The 16,872-nt window shown below is 36.8% G+C and overlaps 1 protein-coding gene across 4 annotated transcripts in view; it reads right to left on the reverse strand.

The window, feature by feature from the left end:
• NTNG1 (netrin G1) overlaps positions 1 to 16,872 on the reverse strand; it is a 317,715-nt gene that overhangs the window by 292,257 nt on the left and 8,586 nt on the right. The gene's annotated exons all lie outside the window — the stretch shown is intronic.

Consider the following 16,872-nt stretch of genomic DNA (forward strand, 5'->3'; position numbering starts at 1 on the left):
ATCAGGATACACTAACACACAGTTCAGTATCCACTGAGCCTTGAAATGACAGGGTCTTTCGTGAGAAGTTGTGCTAGCTCTAAAAGGAGATCTTTGGCAACCTCACCTCCTACTCCATCTGTGCACATCTCTAGCAGAAAGGGTAGGACTCAAACGTGCCAGAAAAAGGATAAATGGTCCAGATTTGAGGCTTTAGAATTCATGATCTCCCAATCTGGGAATGAGAAATAAAGATTGAAAAATGTTGCTGATGGATAGCCCAGGCAGAATATGATTGGGTTAACAGTAATAATAAATATTAAAACTGTTTCACTTAAGTGTGGGAAAATTGCCCCTCCCTCCACAATCTCAAATGATTCCTATGTATTTTGAATGGTCTTTCTCCAAATAGCAGATACTGTACAGAGATTTACACAAATATTTAACCGTGTAGTCACTTTGGGCAAATCTACACAGGACTGTCCTTGAAGATGGCTTAGTCACTGCAGCTGGTGTGAAATATGATGGCTAGACTGTAACAGCAGTTTTACGGGTCTTGACATGGGAATAAAAAGTCTGAGCTGAAACTGTGTTCAAAGTTCTAAAATATTTGGGATCCTGGTATTTCCAGGGCCACCATTCCTGTTTATATGTTCTGGAGAACTAAGAACTGCCTATGGATCTCCCCCAGTTTTGCTCTGTTTGAAGGTCGTCCTGTAAGAGTGAAAAATTATCTTGTTTCAAATTGGACATTTTAAGTACTCAGCATTGTCATTGTTCTCTCCCCCCCACTCCTCTCTCTCTCATGCACGCACGCATGCACACACATACACAAAATGGCTGAAGCACAACTAGGGAAGCAAAATGAGGGAAATGGATTGTTAGATTGCGGGAGGTAGCATTTAAATATAGTCTTTCCTGTACACCTTGAATATTTTGTCCTGACTCCTTTTATTATTATTTTTTTGAAGTACCTACACACCTACAGACAAGCCAAAAGCTGTTATTTTGCTTCTTTAAATAAACTAGCCTGGCACAGTTCAATAAAGATACTTATAATAAAAACAAAATGAGCATGGCACATGTAATTCTGACACCCACCTACCCCTCTTTGTTTTCTGAATGAATAGTTAGGAGTGAATGTGGTGCACAATATATGTTCATTAACAAGAGTTAGGGAGGTGGGAATGATTTCTTATCTAAATCCTCAAACTTCGCAAATAGCTGTCCTATTGAACTGAATACATGCAATCCTTAACAGGCATTTGTTCCAGACAACCTTAAGCAGCGGAAAGTGTTCAAGCTGTTATTAAACAGTGTGCAAACACTGCCACTAGAGAGATATGTGCATCTGAAGTATTGCCTTATAAAAATAGCAAGCAACCAGCAATTATCGTTTAATTGGAGGCACAAACTAGCAGAGTGATATTTCCATCACACACGCGCAATATCTACAAACCCAAGTAATAAAAAAAAATAGCTTGCATATAACAGTAGAAAACTGCACTTCACATAAAGAATGTCATCCCTAGGAAGCTTGTGTGATATAGGACAAAACCTGGGCCAAGGCAATACCTTAATCCTTAATGAGCAATATTAATATCGTAAAAATGTAGTAATCTCAAGAACTGTCTCTGCCTCAAAACAGTGACAGGCATAATGAGATGCAAATCAATGCTCTCCTTTAATGAATAATGCAAATGAGCACATTCACAGTAAGGCAGTCTGAAGGAATCTCTCCTACCTCCTCCTATACTTCTGGGAATTTAAACACCGCGTGTCAAAAGAAATTAGAGAAATGCATTGCAGAGCAATGACAAAGCTCCAAATCCCAAATCAGCCAGGTGCATTAAGATGCATAGGACAGCAAGGGTGATAGCTGACATCTTATTAAAATGAAAAGCTGGCTATTTCCCTATCTTCGGGTTAATAAAGTGGTTAAGAAGCTCTTTCCTTTCTTTTTCCTTCTCTTTCTTCCTTTGTCAGTAGTTCGTGATAGCGTTCCAAATATGAGATACAGAGGGCGGTGGAAAACACCACCAAGACTTCCTGTCTGTCTTTAACAGTATGCTTATCTAACAAGTTTATGAGTCTGTCTCTTCCACAATGTCAGAGCATTCTCTTATAACAGAGGTAAGGTTACTTGAAAACTCCAAAGTTCGCAAATTGTGGTCCAGGCTGACCTGTGTATCCTCATCACTAGGAAAGCTACTCATCGGGTTGATACTCATCCAACAATTCTGAGACATTTCTCAGCTCCGTGCATCAGAACGTGTTTTTAAATGTGTCCTTCCAGAGAAAATACATGCAGAAATCGACAGTATGTGCTGGCTGGGAATTCTGGGAATTGTAGTTCAACACACCGGGGGGGGGGAATTCCTCCCTTATAATGAAAGTCATGGGACTATCATTATGGCTTGTTTTGGTGTTTTTATTTACCAGCAAAACATGAGGGTGGGATGGTTGAGCCTCAAGCGATCAAAGGCTCAAACACCATCCTGCCCAATATTCTGATAAGCCTTTAACTTGGATGTCTTTCAATTCCTGTTCTGGAATGATATTTAGTGGTGGCAACTGGGAATTCCAACAGGTGTTTCTGGTTTCTATTCTAACATTATATTGGGTCACACTAGTTATTTTAAGCAATAAACAGAAGTCTGGGAACAGCAGGAAGGCTTAAATTTCAAGCCAGCTTTTGAATTCCAGTTCAGAAGCTCAGCTCATATCTGAAATCACAAACTGTCGGATAGAGAAATTTAACAGCAGGACAATGCACTGTGCTTAATGCTGCTTATTCCTGTCCCCTGACTTCTGGCATTCTTTGTTAATACTGCTACCGAAACCAAAAAATTACCTTCTTTTCAATCCTATAATATGCAGTAAGAAATGACTTAAATATATTATTTTTCACCAGAGAATACATCAGTATCTCTTCTGATGGGAAAAAAAAATCAGCTGAGAATGTTGTATCACCTCCACCAACATGTAGCTGCCCAAAAACGCATATAGGTAGTCTTCAACTTAGAACCACAATTGATTTTTGTTGTTAAGCAAGACAGTTCTTAAGTGAGTTTGTGGCTTCTCTTGCCAGAGTTTAAGTGAATTTGGATTCCCCATTGACTTTGCTTGTCAGAAGGTCACAAAAGGTGATTGTGTGACCCTGGCACAACCATAATAAATATGAACCAGTTGCCAAGCATCCGAATTTTGACCCTGTGACCATGGAGATGCTGCAGTGGTTGTAAAGTGTGAGAAAATGGTCATAAGTCACTTTTTTCATTGCTGTTGCAACTTTGGACACTAAACGGATGGTTGTAAGTTGAGGATTACCTGTAATAGCTTTTTATCTGTTTTGATACAATCTCTGAGCCACATTAATTTTATTCTGTGTACAAGTTTCCAGAAATTGCTGGAGACAGATCAGTATGTAGGCTAAAGAAAGTTACAAGAAAAGGTTTATCTAGGTAACAGAATACAGAACAGGCTTAAAGAGATTTTATCAGATGTCCTCTTTGCAGCTCTGGGAAAAAACTCTTTTATTCCAAGCTGACAAAGAAATCATGGCTGAAAAAAGAGTCTCAAAACTCATTTCTTTTTTACAGTATAGCTGGCAGTTTAAATTTGGTAAGCTTAAATCAGGAAAAAATGTAATATTTTTCCTGATTTAAGAAGGTAGAAGCACAGTACTCGTTGCAACATTTTATATGTTTTTGCTCAATGCATTTTTTATGTCCTTCATCAGCATCTCTCTCCTGTCTCTGTTCTCTCCTTACTATCAAATAGAGGGAAGCTCTAAGCTTTAGATGTCACATTCTGCATTTTTATTAGAGTTACACTACTTGTAATGATGATAAATGCTTCATAATTGTACATCTAGCAAAAGCATCAGTAAAATATACTGTATAATAAAAAAATATATATATACTGACTGCTAGATACACTGTTGTAATGGATAGAAAAGTCTTCTTCAGCTTGGTGCATATACCTTAATGTACAATATTACAACTCCTAGTTTTATGGCACTGAAAATATAAAAAAATTATGATTGTGGAAATCATAGCCAAATCCCCAAGGCAAGGCACCAGAACTGGAAAAAACCAGGTTCAATTTTAACATATTCTAAGAACGGAACTTTATAGATCATGTAATAAAGGGTGTTCCTTTAAAATATATGTTGCTATATATTGGTAGTAAAGGCAGATGTGAAAATAAATTACCCTCAGTGCAAGACAAAAACCATGGAAATTTTTTTCCCCCTGGCAGCCTGCTACAGTTGTAGGCATCTCCAGGAACGATCATCACTGCTCATTAGTGACAGCTAATTAGAACACGAATAGGCAAGTTGGCCAAACATGACCAGCTCCAGCTATCGTAACAGCTGCCAAAGGTTTGCATGAATTGGAATTAAAAATATCTGGAGACCATCAGGTTGCCTGTCTATGACCTGGAAACTAGAGATTACGGGGAACCTTTCTTTCCCATTAGTCAAATACACTCAGACATATTTCAAAAGACTGCTGAGAATAAAAGATCTATATTATTTTTTAAAGGAAGAGCAAAATAAAAATGCAATGGAATGGAATAACAATTTTAAAATCTATTGATGATATCAAAAGTATTTCAACACGGGACCCACTGATATCCCTTTTCAATAATCAAATGTTAAATCCTATGCCATCTAGTGACTCTTGTCTTGTTTCAAATTATAGGAGTTTTCTATCAAAAAGTAAGTTCAAAAGAGAATAGTTGGAATGAAAAATCCTGACAGATTGCAGTTCCATTACTCACCCTGTCTGACTGTCCCTCTGTCTTTATCTATCTATCTACCTACCTACCATGTTTCCCTGAAAATAAGACCCTATCTTATATTTTTTTAAATCCTGAAATAAGTGCTTGGCCTTGTTGCCATGCGCTCAAAAGCCCAGTTGGGTTTATTATCAGGGGATGTCTTATTTTGGGGAAAACAGGGTATCTATCTATCTATCTATCTATCTATCTATCTATCTATCTATCTATCTATCTATCTATCTATCTATCTGTTCTAGGCTAGATATTCTATTCTAGGCTTCCTGAGACAGTAAAAAGCACACGATTAGTCCCAAAAACCCACTTTTTATTTCAATGGCTGTGAATTATATTCATACACAAATATTGTGAATTCACAGCCTCTAATGAGTCACAAATAGTTTGCAAAGAGTCCGACTGAAGTCTGCCACAGTCCTTCGGGATAAGGCTGATAAGCACCCACCTTTATCTCCCTTGATACGCTGCCAAAGACCTAATTGGCAATTAGCTTTGCAAGGCCGCATGGAGCACAGGGTCAAAATGGAGCTTCAGAATTTAAACCGACCAGAACAAAGTTGCTTCCTGCAAAGGTTCATGTGCCTTTGCTCCTCCTTTATGTCTTATGGGAGGGGCCAATTATCTCCAAGCCCTACTCCAGAGTCGTCCCTTTTAGTCTTAACTGTTCTTGCCTTCTGGCAGCTCTGTGCATGCACACATTGGGAATAGGCTCCCCATTTTTCTCTGCTTCACTGATATCTGACTCTGAGGGTCCGGAGGCAGCACATAACTCCCAGATGGCCCTGGCCCCCTCTCTGCCTCTGACGCAGAACCCTCATCCAAGCCTTCCCCAGATTCCAAGACTGGCCCATGTTCCTCCCCAACCTCCTCACTGTCCGACTCTGCTGCCAGCTCTGCAGGCTGCCAGCGGACCACAACACAACCACACACACACACACACCCTATCTATCTATCTATCTATCTATCTATCTATCTATCTATCTATCTATCTATCAATCCCTTTAATTCAATACTTTTTTTTACTTCTGGCAACTGCCTGGATTAGTCCCTGCAGTTTTCTCATCAAGGTTTTCTGAGAGTTTAGCGGGAATGCCTGTCCCAAGGTCACCCAGCTGGTTGCAGGATTATAACTCAGAGACTCCCAGTTTTTAGCCTAATGCCTTAACAGCTACAACAAACTGCCTCTCTTTCTTAACTGCCTTCTATTGATATTATACTATAGCATCCTAGTCAGAAGTAAATTTGATAGATATTGTCCTCAGATAAACAGGTGTAAGGTTCTAGCCTAAATATTATTAAGGCAAGGGTATACTACACACAGACTCTCAAGTTATGGTGATAATGAATTATTTCTGTCATTCTTAAAAGCTATGCATACAATGACCACTATTAGCATTTTATTTCTTAGGAGTCTGTAGATTTGATGACAGTATGTACATTATGCTTACTGCAGTTATTGTACCTAAGGTGCAAAATTAATTTGGAGTAGCATGATTTGTGTGCACAGAAATGTGCAGATGAGACATCGTTCAGCATTCAGGAATACTGAAATAGATAAGGCTCTTATCAGCTGAGCTCAATTCATGACACATCCCTCAAATTTTCCCAGCGACTGAAGTGGTTTGCTACTATTTTTCTCCTGAGACTCCACCCCCCGCCCCACCAAGTGTTCAGTCAGCCCTATACCCCTGGGATTTTCTGGGGATCCCATATTCCAATACAAACAAGACCTATTCTTGAAATATTGATCAAAATAAAGAGGACAAATTTCCTACCCCATTGTTTGCAGCCTGTAACAATAATGGTAAGTTGTTGTTTTTTCTTTTATGGGTGCATGTATGATACCTTCCTATCCATAATTTTATGTCTATTTTACATTTCCAACAGTGCCTGAATGTTTAAAAGTTATATTGATACATTTTGATAATTATCTTCAACTCCTTCCTTCCTTCCTTCCTTCCTTCCTTCCTTCCTTCCTTCCTTCCTTCCTTCCTTCCTTCCTTCCTTCCTTCCTTCCCCTCTGCTCCATGTCACTTCAATCTTCTGTAAATATGAACTGAGCAGCATGGTTCGTAACATTCAGTGAAATGAATGATTCCTGATGAGATAAGAATCAAAGGAATCAAACTGATTAATTCAAAGGATGGCTTTCAACAGTATTACAGATATAAATGTTAGAAGGCACTATGGAAATGCTTGCACAAAAATGCTTTTCTCATCATAAAGTCCTTTTTAATGGCTTTTTAACTACCTAGTTATAAAAGGCTTTCCTTCTGCCTCCTGGCATAAAGGAACAAATGTGTAATTAAAATCTGCAGCACTTTTTTTTTTCTTAAATCAGGGTTAACTAAAGACGGATAAAAAATAGTGGGGGAAACACAGGCATTTTGAGGAGCAGCAGTGTAATTATAAGAGGAAACATTCGGAATTTGACTTGGGAGTCCTAATGTAAATGCCACATGCCTGTTGTTGCTACAGAAAGTGCTACAAGGATGTGGGAAGGCTACTTATCATGATAACTATGTTTTATCCCATTACCAAAATGAGGGTGCTTTCAATACCAGGAGAGATACGTGTGTATAATTCATAAACTAAATTATCTTTAGGCTTAAGGTTTAGGGCAGAACCCCCTCTACAAAACAAACCTTCAAACCATCTACTTTTAATAGATCTCATCTAAGCAGGGCTAATATTTTGTGTTCATTATGTTCTCTAAACTTGGTTTTCATCTTATTTGTTAACATCATAATTACTGTATTTTTTGGAGTATAAGACGCAGCTTTTTCCCCCAAAAAAGAAAGTAAAAATCTGGGTGTGTCTTATACTCTGAATGTAGCCCCACCCAGCTTCTCAAAAGGAGGTTTCAGAGGCTGAAAGAAGCTTCAGAAAAGAAGCCCCCAAACAGAGTTTCAGAGGCTTTTTTTCTGAAGTTCTGTTTTGGAGGCTTTCAGAGGCAGAAAAATGTTTTTTCTGAAACAGTGTTTCAGAGGCAGAAAAAAAAAAGCAAAAAAAAAAAAAAAAGCAAGGCACAGAGCTCACAACCACGGAACCTGTTGCTAAAATTCACCTCTGAAAACAGTTGATTGTTGGGGGGGGGGGGGAATCTACCTGCCAATCAGCTTTTTTCTTATTTTCCTCTCCAAAAACTAAGGTGCGTCTTATACTCTGAAAAATACGGTATATTAATTACATTAAGTTACTTTTCCTCGCTTTTTAAAGAACCTACAAGCCCCACTTCCTATTAATTCACTGTTTATTATCAAGGAAGGTAATGAAACACGTACAAGATCAAAATCAATCTTAGGGTGCAATAATAATTCCACAATTTCAACTCTGCATTACATATATTTTCAACTATTAGGAACAGGATTTAAATTAGTGTCTAATCTTTTCTGCATATATTTTGGAGTGATACACATGAAAACTTCTATAATTGGATTTCAGATGTAGTCTTCAGAAATTTTACTGAGATTTAATTGATCTATCTTTTTTTTTCCTGAGGTTTTTATTTCTTATCTTTTGCAATACTGAAATCCATAGTTAGGACTTAAATTATCTATGTACAGATTTGGGTTTCAGACTGATCTCTAAAGCTTTAAAATAACTGAGCCCATAAGTAAAAGGAAGAGATTAATAAATCTTTGAAAAGGCGTAAAAAAGAACTCTCTTCATAGGGCATACATGTTATTAAAATTCATTCAAAGGCTACTCTTTATAATTACATTCACAGTGTCAGGATTTAAATATCAAGACAATGTCACTGCCAAGTGACAGTTCCCATGTGGATTTATTAAATTTTAGAGGCAAAAAAAAAAATTGGACTAAAAATATAACCTTAAGAAATGATGTGTTTATGGATATTCAGCCTCAAGATATTGCTGAACCTTTTGCTCTTAAGAGACTAACATTTTTATATCCCAAGCCTTTTTTTTTGCCTCCTTCCATGAAATAAAGTATCCCAGATTACTGCCAATTTTTAAAGTAAAATATTGAGTAAAGATTGGTAAATTATGTTTCTATAGCTGAACCCTTTTGTCACTCAGCTGATTTCTTTACAGAAAAAAATATTTTCTATCTTATACCGGTAGAATCTCAGCTTTATTTTAAGCAGTATAGTGAAATATGAATCAATAGTTCATACAACATGGAAGCAATAAATTTTTACCCCATGCTTGGGCCACTGAAAAGCTACAGGACCACGTAAGTAGACTCCCTTATACAAATTGGTCCTTAACTGGATGAATGAAGTGATGTCTCTGATCACATAAATTTGCTAAATGACTTAGCAAGACTTTCTTTAAGAATCTCAAATTCTGTAGAATTACAATTAGAAGCAGCCATTCCTGGAAACATCCAAAGCCATAGAATTGAAATTATTAGAACTTTAGGAGCACCTCCACCTCCTAATCCAAGTCCACCACAAAGAAAAAGAAATGACAAAATCTCATGTTTCCATGAATTTGTAGCAAGTATGTACCAAAACCACACAGATGTTGATTTATATTCATGACTGAAATATTTAGTTCTAAAAAGTAAATTTGTCAAGGAAGAACATACAATGGTCTTCTGTGATATCCTTCCTTGAGGGAATATCTGAAGCACAAAAACAAGATGAACCGAATGCCTGTCATTATTTTACTGTGATGTGGTTGATCACAAAGTCAAAAACAGCCAATGCCAGTTTATATAACAGATCACCAAAATAGAAGCAGATTCCAAGAAGCCAAATTAAACTGCAATATGTGATTCAACGTAGGTCAAGGAACAGGTGTTAGTTGCTGGGGAAAACATTCATGAATGGCTGAGAGGACCGGCTATTCAGTGTGTCAGATTTCTTTAGCAGATCTTTTACTTAAAATAAGATTTGCCCTAAGATTTGATTCAGCAAAACATTGTTTAAACCCAGAAGCATACTTCTTTGTAAAATTTTGCTTTCTTAGATCATCTGGGAAGAAATGTCTCTTTAATTACAAGATTAATCATTTCTCTTTAAAAAGAGAGTCCCAGTTTGTTTCTCTCTGTGTGTCTATCTGTGTGTGTAGCACCAAATTCATGCGAACATAATCTTAATAATTTACAGAGGGGCTTTTTAAGTACAATAATAAAAACTAGCTGAATCTAGGTTTTTTCTGGATTGTACAACTTTAATTTTTATATGTAAGAGATAATTTCACTTCTTTATTCTCTTTTGTTCACAAATCCCCCCAAGTGTCCTTTTGATGATTTTTAAAATGTCATTTCAAACAACAGATAAAAGCCCAATCGGAATAGAGTATTATTAACAAACATATTAACAAACATATTCTGTATTCTGTGTATAGCAAAAGAGCACAAAATTAACAATGAAAAAATAGAATGAGAAAGAATTATCTCATTCGTACATTCATTGGACATGTCTCTTATTTACTTATCCTCCACAATACAGAAGCAAAAAACATGGAGTGCGGCACAGAAGCTTGGCATATCTCAACTCATAAGCCCAGTGGGACATCTCTGACACTTGCACAGAGAGGTGTCATATGCCTATCCATCTACCCAAGCACATCACATACGACACTTTGGTATGATAAGTAGAACGTTCACAGTATGTACAATTTCCGCCTTTCCATCATCTCATAGCATAGTAAATTCTCTATGGAGACCCACAACACATGAAAAACTATTTAAATGTTAAAGAAATATAAAGAATTTTACTGAAATATAGTAATCTGAAGGCAGATGGTACAATGAACTCCTGTATACCGAGTGTAGGGCAACTTTTATTTGGGAAGGAGCAGGTTCTACTTTGCTGGGAATTAATCTGTTTTGGAAACACTGATCAGCAAAATTATGACTTCAGCCTAAAAAAACCCAATATACTATTTTCTTTTTGCTTAGGTTAGCGAACAACACAGGTTTTTTCTCTCTCTAAGTTCCTGTGGTTTGTTGTGGGGAATCAAAACCATCCCATAACATGTCACTTACCCTATAAAGCATTACAACAATTCTGTATCTTTCTTCTTTTGTTTTAATTATTTACATGCCTTCTTTATCCTGCTATGTATTTCAGGTAGTTCACAGTGCAATGCTGGTAGATAAGATAGCGAAGCCTATTAAAAATTGTTAAAGGGCCGCGGTGTGGCTCAGGCTGTAAGATAGCCTGTTATTAAAACACAGCTGCCTGCAATTACTGCAGGTTCTAGTCCCACCAGGTCCAAGGTTGACTCAGCCTTCCATCCTTTATAAGGTAGGTAAAATGAGGACCCAGATTGTTGGGGGGGCAATAAGTTGACTTTGTAAATATACAAATAGAATGAGACTATTGCCTTACACACTGTAAGCCGCCCTGAGTCTTCGGAGAAGGGCGGGATATAAATGTAAACAATAATTTAAAAAAGCATCTAAAATAATAAGATGAACAAACCTGTTTATCTATTTCATATAAAGGGCAATAGTACACTTGCCAAAAAGAGAATGGTGGCCATCTGCATAAGCATCTGCCTATATATATTACATATACATACAGTCAAACATTGTCATATATACATCTCCAGCCACGGATGGTTGTATTAAGACACATTTAAATCACCCTCCCTTGTGAAAACAAATGGACAGGTTGACTTTAGGCAATCCTAGGCTGCATTAACAAAGGGATAGAATCAAGATCACGAGAAGTGATACTAACGCTTTATAATGCCTTGCTAAGACCACACTTGGAATACTGCATCCAATTTTGGTCAAAATTAAGACTCTAGAAAGAGTGCAGAGAAGAGCAACAAAGGTTATTAAGGGGCCGAAGGCTAAAAACACATGAAGAACAGTTGCAGGAAATGAGTAAAAAAGAATTGGGGTGACATGATAGCAGCGTTCCAATATTTGAAGGGCTGCCACAATGAAGGTCAACCTATTTTCCAAAGCACCAGAAGGCAAGACAAGAAGCAGTGAATGAAAATAGAACAAAGAGTGAAATAACCTAGAACGAAGGAGAAATTTCCTGAGAGTAAGAACAATCAACTAGTGGAACAGCTTGCCTTCAGTGGGCACTCCAACACTGGGGACTTTTAAGAAAGACTGGACAACTATTTGTCTAAAATGATATAGGGTCTCCTGCTTGAGCAGGGGTTGGATTAAAAGACCTCCAAGATCCCTCCCAACGCTGTTATTCTATTCTGTTCAGTTACTCAACTAACTTTCAGCTCAACTGACTTCACAGACGTATTGTTTGGCTTATTCTGGAGAAGCAGCAGGATATAAATCCAATAAATATATGTATGGCTGATACTAAGCATAGGCATTCAGTCCTAACTACAGCAGATGTCAATCAACGTCAGTAGCTAATTCATGCCCGAATGAAACAAAGAACTATTACACATGTAAAGCTAGGAAATCCTAAGTGACCAGATTTTTGTCACTTGGAGGAAATGCTACATGATTCGATATGACCCCAAATTAATGTCAATCATGCAGCATTGGAAAGGGATGGCAAACTTTTTCAATTGCCACATGTATATAAATGTGATTACTCCCGTTTTTCAACCTAAAAAAGAAAATGACTTATTTGGTTTTACTCATACATCATTCACCTTACAACATGGCAGAAAACACACACAGCTCATAATCCTCGCAACCCAGTTTTAAAAAGGTAGTAAAATTTTACTATCACTTTTTGACTATATAAAAAAAAGCAAACCAACACACTAAGGCAGCCCAGTATATATATCCTTTCTGTCTTGTGTGACAGTTTTACAAGGAGCCTCAGTTAAAAAAATATATATTTGTGTTTCCTTCTAGCTTTTAAATTGTGCTGTTTTATCCATGCAGCTTTTCTGAGATAGGTGATCCTACAAACTTGTTAAATAAACCCAACAAATAAATAAGATCAGAAAACAGCCTCCCAAAAAAAAAAAAAAGTCAGCCATTAATATAATGCTGAAACAATACTTAGAAATCATGTGACTTTCATTCATGAAAATGTAAAAGTCTATTTGGGAAGCATTTTCTAGCATGGGAGAAGGTAAAGATTACACTTTGAAGAGCTTCTGTAAAAAAAATGGGAGGCATCATATCTGAATTGGTTATTTTCCTCTTTGGGAAAAATTACCAGCTAGCAGCCTTTCAAAGTAGATTTGTTCTTGATATTGCCACAGCAGTCCTGTATTGATTCGTTGTTCTGCAGGAGGCATGCATGTATTATTAAGGCATTTCCAAATAAAACCCCATTTTCATTTTGCCTTCTAAACTAATCTGTTGGAAAGTATCTGATAGTTTAATTATTTCAATAAACATCATCATGATACCAGGCAGTCCTTTACTTTGTAATTTTTTTCCTCAGCAAATGTAAATGTACCGGTAATGAAAGCCACACAGTATTAATGATGCTGAAAATCTCTAAGGAAAACATCGGAGGTTCAACTCGTAACACCGTGCCAAAATTACATGCGGGAAGACTTTTACTTCCTTTTTAATAACCTTTGTTTCTTAATTTAGTTTTGATTGGCTGTGAAATCCACAGTGGCGCTTGAAGGCACTTCTGCTCTGAGAGTCACACAAACATATATGTCCATCTGCAGGTGCCTTCAAGTTCTCCATATGAATTTTCGAGGAACAAAAGGAATAATGAAACTATTGCAAATTGCCTTGCTGCTCTGCTTTATGTTAGTCAAGGTTTGTGGGAGCCTGAACAGCACCATGCCATTATTTCAGTCTTCTGCTTTTTGTGAATTACAGGTTAACATTGGCAGCTTGCAGATCGTAGCGCTTTATTCTTTATTTCTGCCAATCCCCCAGTCCCTTCTCTATAGTGTCTTTCCTTTCAGATAAATATCTAAGAAAACACCAAAAATCTCCATATATGCAAACACCAAAATTCAATATGCAGTAGATATAAAAAAAAGAGTTCCCCCATCTATATATTTTTTTTATTTGAAGATCTGGACTTAGTAGGATCCATTAGGATCTTAAATTAGCAGAGCTTTGGTTGAGTAGCATATTTTGTTTTATTCCAGTCTTTTATCAACTCAATACATTTGTGCTTTCAGAATTTGCCTTATATTTTGCTTTATCCTAGAAGGTTAAGTCTAACTAACCCACTCTCGAACAGCAGGAACTTAGTTAGGATTCTTTCTGTTTTCCTGAAAAGCAGATAGAAGTATTATAGTTATATCTAGCCATGGGCTAAGAATGATCTCATATAGTGAAATTGCCTATATGTATCACTCTAGCTTATAAATACATACAAAGCCCAGGAGAACTTTGAGCACAAAATTTCTCTCCTTAAATAATATAGCTGACTAGACAACACAGTAGGGAATCTTGCTACAGTACTTGCCTTTCCAGGCAATATTTGCTGAATGAGTTCCCTAACCTCTTTGTCACAGGCATAAGGAAATATACCAAGATCATAAATGTAGATTACAATTCACACATTCCACACTTTTAGAGCCACTGCACTCAAAATCTTAATTGGCAACTCAAGACTCAAAGAGATGCCAGTCTCAATACGTGTTATATTAATGACCCCAGTTCATTCTTCCTGCTGAGGTACAACTTGGGGATAATAAAGTTCTGCTTTTTGAAGCCACAGGTACCGAAGACCCTAACGAAGGGTGCAGCCTATCAGAAGAATTCCAGGCATATTTTAAAGAAAATGCAATCTATCATATCTAAATTGTTTAATTTATGTGAATTGGAGTACCTTTTGTTATTAAAAAAAAATCTTGTGGAAGTTTCATGCTTGCCTTTCATTATTGGTAGGAAACTATTCCTAAAATGTTCAGGTGTCCAAAATTAAATAGATCTCATGCCTTTATACCTGATCAAATAGTTTGGATAAAGTTTCCTTATATCAAATCAAACTGTAATTTTATATAGATCTGTATTATTTGACACCAGCTGACATTACGTTCTACTTACAAACTAGTCTTTCTACAAAAATGCAATTTCCAACAGTTCTCCAGAAAAGCTTATTTCACATTTCATAGGTGTATGCCATAATTTAAATATAGTGGGTCACAGATGAGTACAATCCAGTAGGATGTTCTGTTGCCTATTCCAAATGAAATGACTAAGTGCCGTGTCTAGCATAGCTCTTGCGGAAATCTTACTCATCTCAACGAGGCTTCTGAAGTGTGCTACTCTGCTCTCAGAATATGACAGTGTATAGGTTGAGTCAAAATTGATGCACAACATGTTATGAGTAATCAATCATTACAGCATTAGCCTATGCAATTCCGTTCCCTATTCTGTCCATTTCCTCTACCTTTGTCCTAAGATTTTGAGGTACCAGAGGTTTAATATTGAAGTAGTTAACAAAGCATACAAACACAGTCCTTATGTAAATAGTTTATAAAATTATTATCTGCTTCAAGATGACAGATGTTAAATGACCATCTGAATCGCTAGTTGCACATAAATTAGGGAACACATCTGGATTACATCTCCATTCATTCTTTTAGCTTCTGAATCTTGAGAGCCCAGTCTCTGAAGCAAAAATAATTTTGCAGATGTCAAGTCATAAATCTCACATGAAAGTGACTTGTTTTATTATTTTATTTTAAATAGTAAAATATTTAAATCACTAGATTACCCTCCCTACCCAGAAAGGAGCATGCCCAAAGCCTAATAATCCTGTTGGGTTCTTCTTATGTCTACCGAGAATTGAAAACTTGTTGAAAGAACATGAATGGGCAGGAGGTACAAAAGACTACGGATTTAGTTACTAAACTGTGTTACAAAATTAGTAACTTGGAGATGTGAGGCTCACCCCTGCTGTCACTGAATGTTTACCCTTTTTATAACATCAAAATGAGGTTTTTCCCGTCTAGCTATTTCTGCCCTTCACTTCTTTTGTTCATGGATTTCTTTTCTTTCCTTCCCAATGCAAATTCTCCTCCTCACAAAATCAGCATCCTGAAGTTTATTTTTTTTCTTCTTCTTCTATTCCTGCTGGAATAGAATGAGAATAGAAATGTGTGCGTGAATTTGTATGTTTTTGTGTGCAAGAATGAGTTGTTTTGAGTGCGAGAATGGCTCTTCTCTACAGAGGGCCACCTAATTTTAAACACTATTCGTTTTAAATAGAGATAGATGGGGAATGTGGGAGACATTGTCTTGAGTCTTGTCCTTCGAATAGCTTCTACAAGTTATATAAACACAAATGCAAAAATGCACGCATACGTGTACGAAATGCCACCTGCATACTTTTTATGAGGAAATGAAATCTCCAGGACTGATTTCAACTGGAGCTGTCAGTCTTGGTTTGACAAGATATGAATGCTGGACAGTGCACAAGCTTTTTGACTGAATCTGTCACTTTCCCCCCTATTTATCTTTTCAGAAGGATCACTCGAATTAGAGAGCCATCCTCCATTCAGTATGCAATATTCAGCTCATGTCAGAGAAGCACATTTCATACTTTGCAGTTAGAAAGAAAATAGCAGGAACACATAATCAAATACTGTATATTTAAGGAAAACATGGTACATTTTAATCAGCTCTGAAAACCCCAACTGTTATAGCTACAGGTTGCTAGATTATTTTCCTAAGAGCTATGCAAATCCTGCAAAAGCCATTGTCTTAATATAAAATATTACCTGGCACAGTACAGAAATCCAAAAATCATTTATGGCTTAATCTTTAAAAAGCTGAAAATACCAAAAACAAATTTATCATCCAATCTAACAACAATGCTTTTTGAGCCAAATCAAAACTTTAACAATTATATAGGCCACGACACAAACTAAACAGATTTAAGTTAAATGTAAATAAAATTAAGTGGATAAATTATATACACTTCGTAGGATTATTACAGGGGCAACTAATGCTTTTTCTTTCCAACTAATGGAAAGTTACAATTTTAATAGTAATCTTTGTGGGGGTTCTTATGAATATATGCAATCATTTCAGGGCTGTCTGTGGTTTTGAGGCCTAAAAAAAGCAGTAAAAGAATACCATTGACTCAAGAATCACTTTCCTTCATTCAAGTAAACCTAAATGGACTACTTAACCCTTCAGCTTTAAAAGCTTCTAATGTGTCCTCTCTGCTGGACATTTTTCAGTCCCATGACAAACAATGCCGGCCAGTCCTAAAGATGTTGGTCTTGATGCAGTAGA

The sequence above is a fragment of the Ahaetulla prasina genome, chromosome 3, assembly GCF_028640845.1.
Source record: "Ahaetulla prasina isolate Xishuangbanna chromosome 3, ASM2864084v1, whole genome shotgun sequence".
NCBI lineage: Eukaryota > Metazoa > Chordata > Lepidosauria > Squamata > Colubridae > Ahaetulla > Ahaetulla prasina.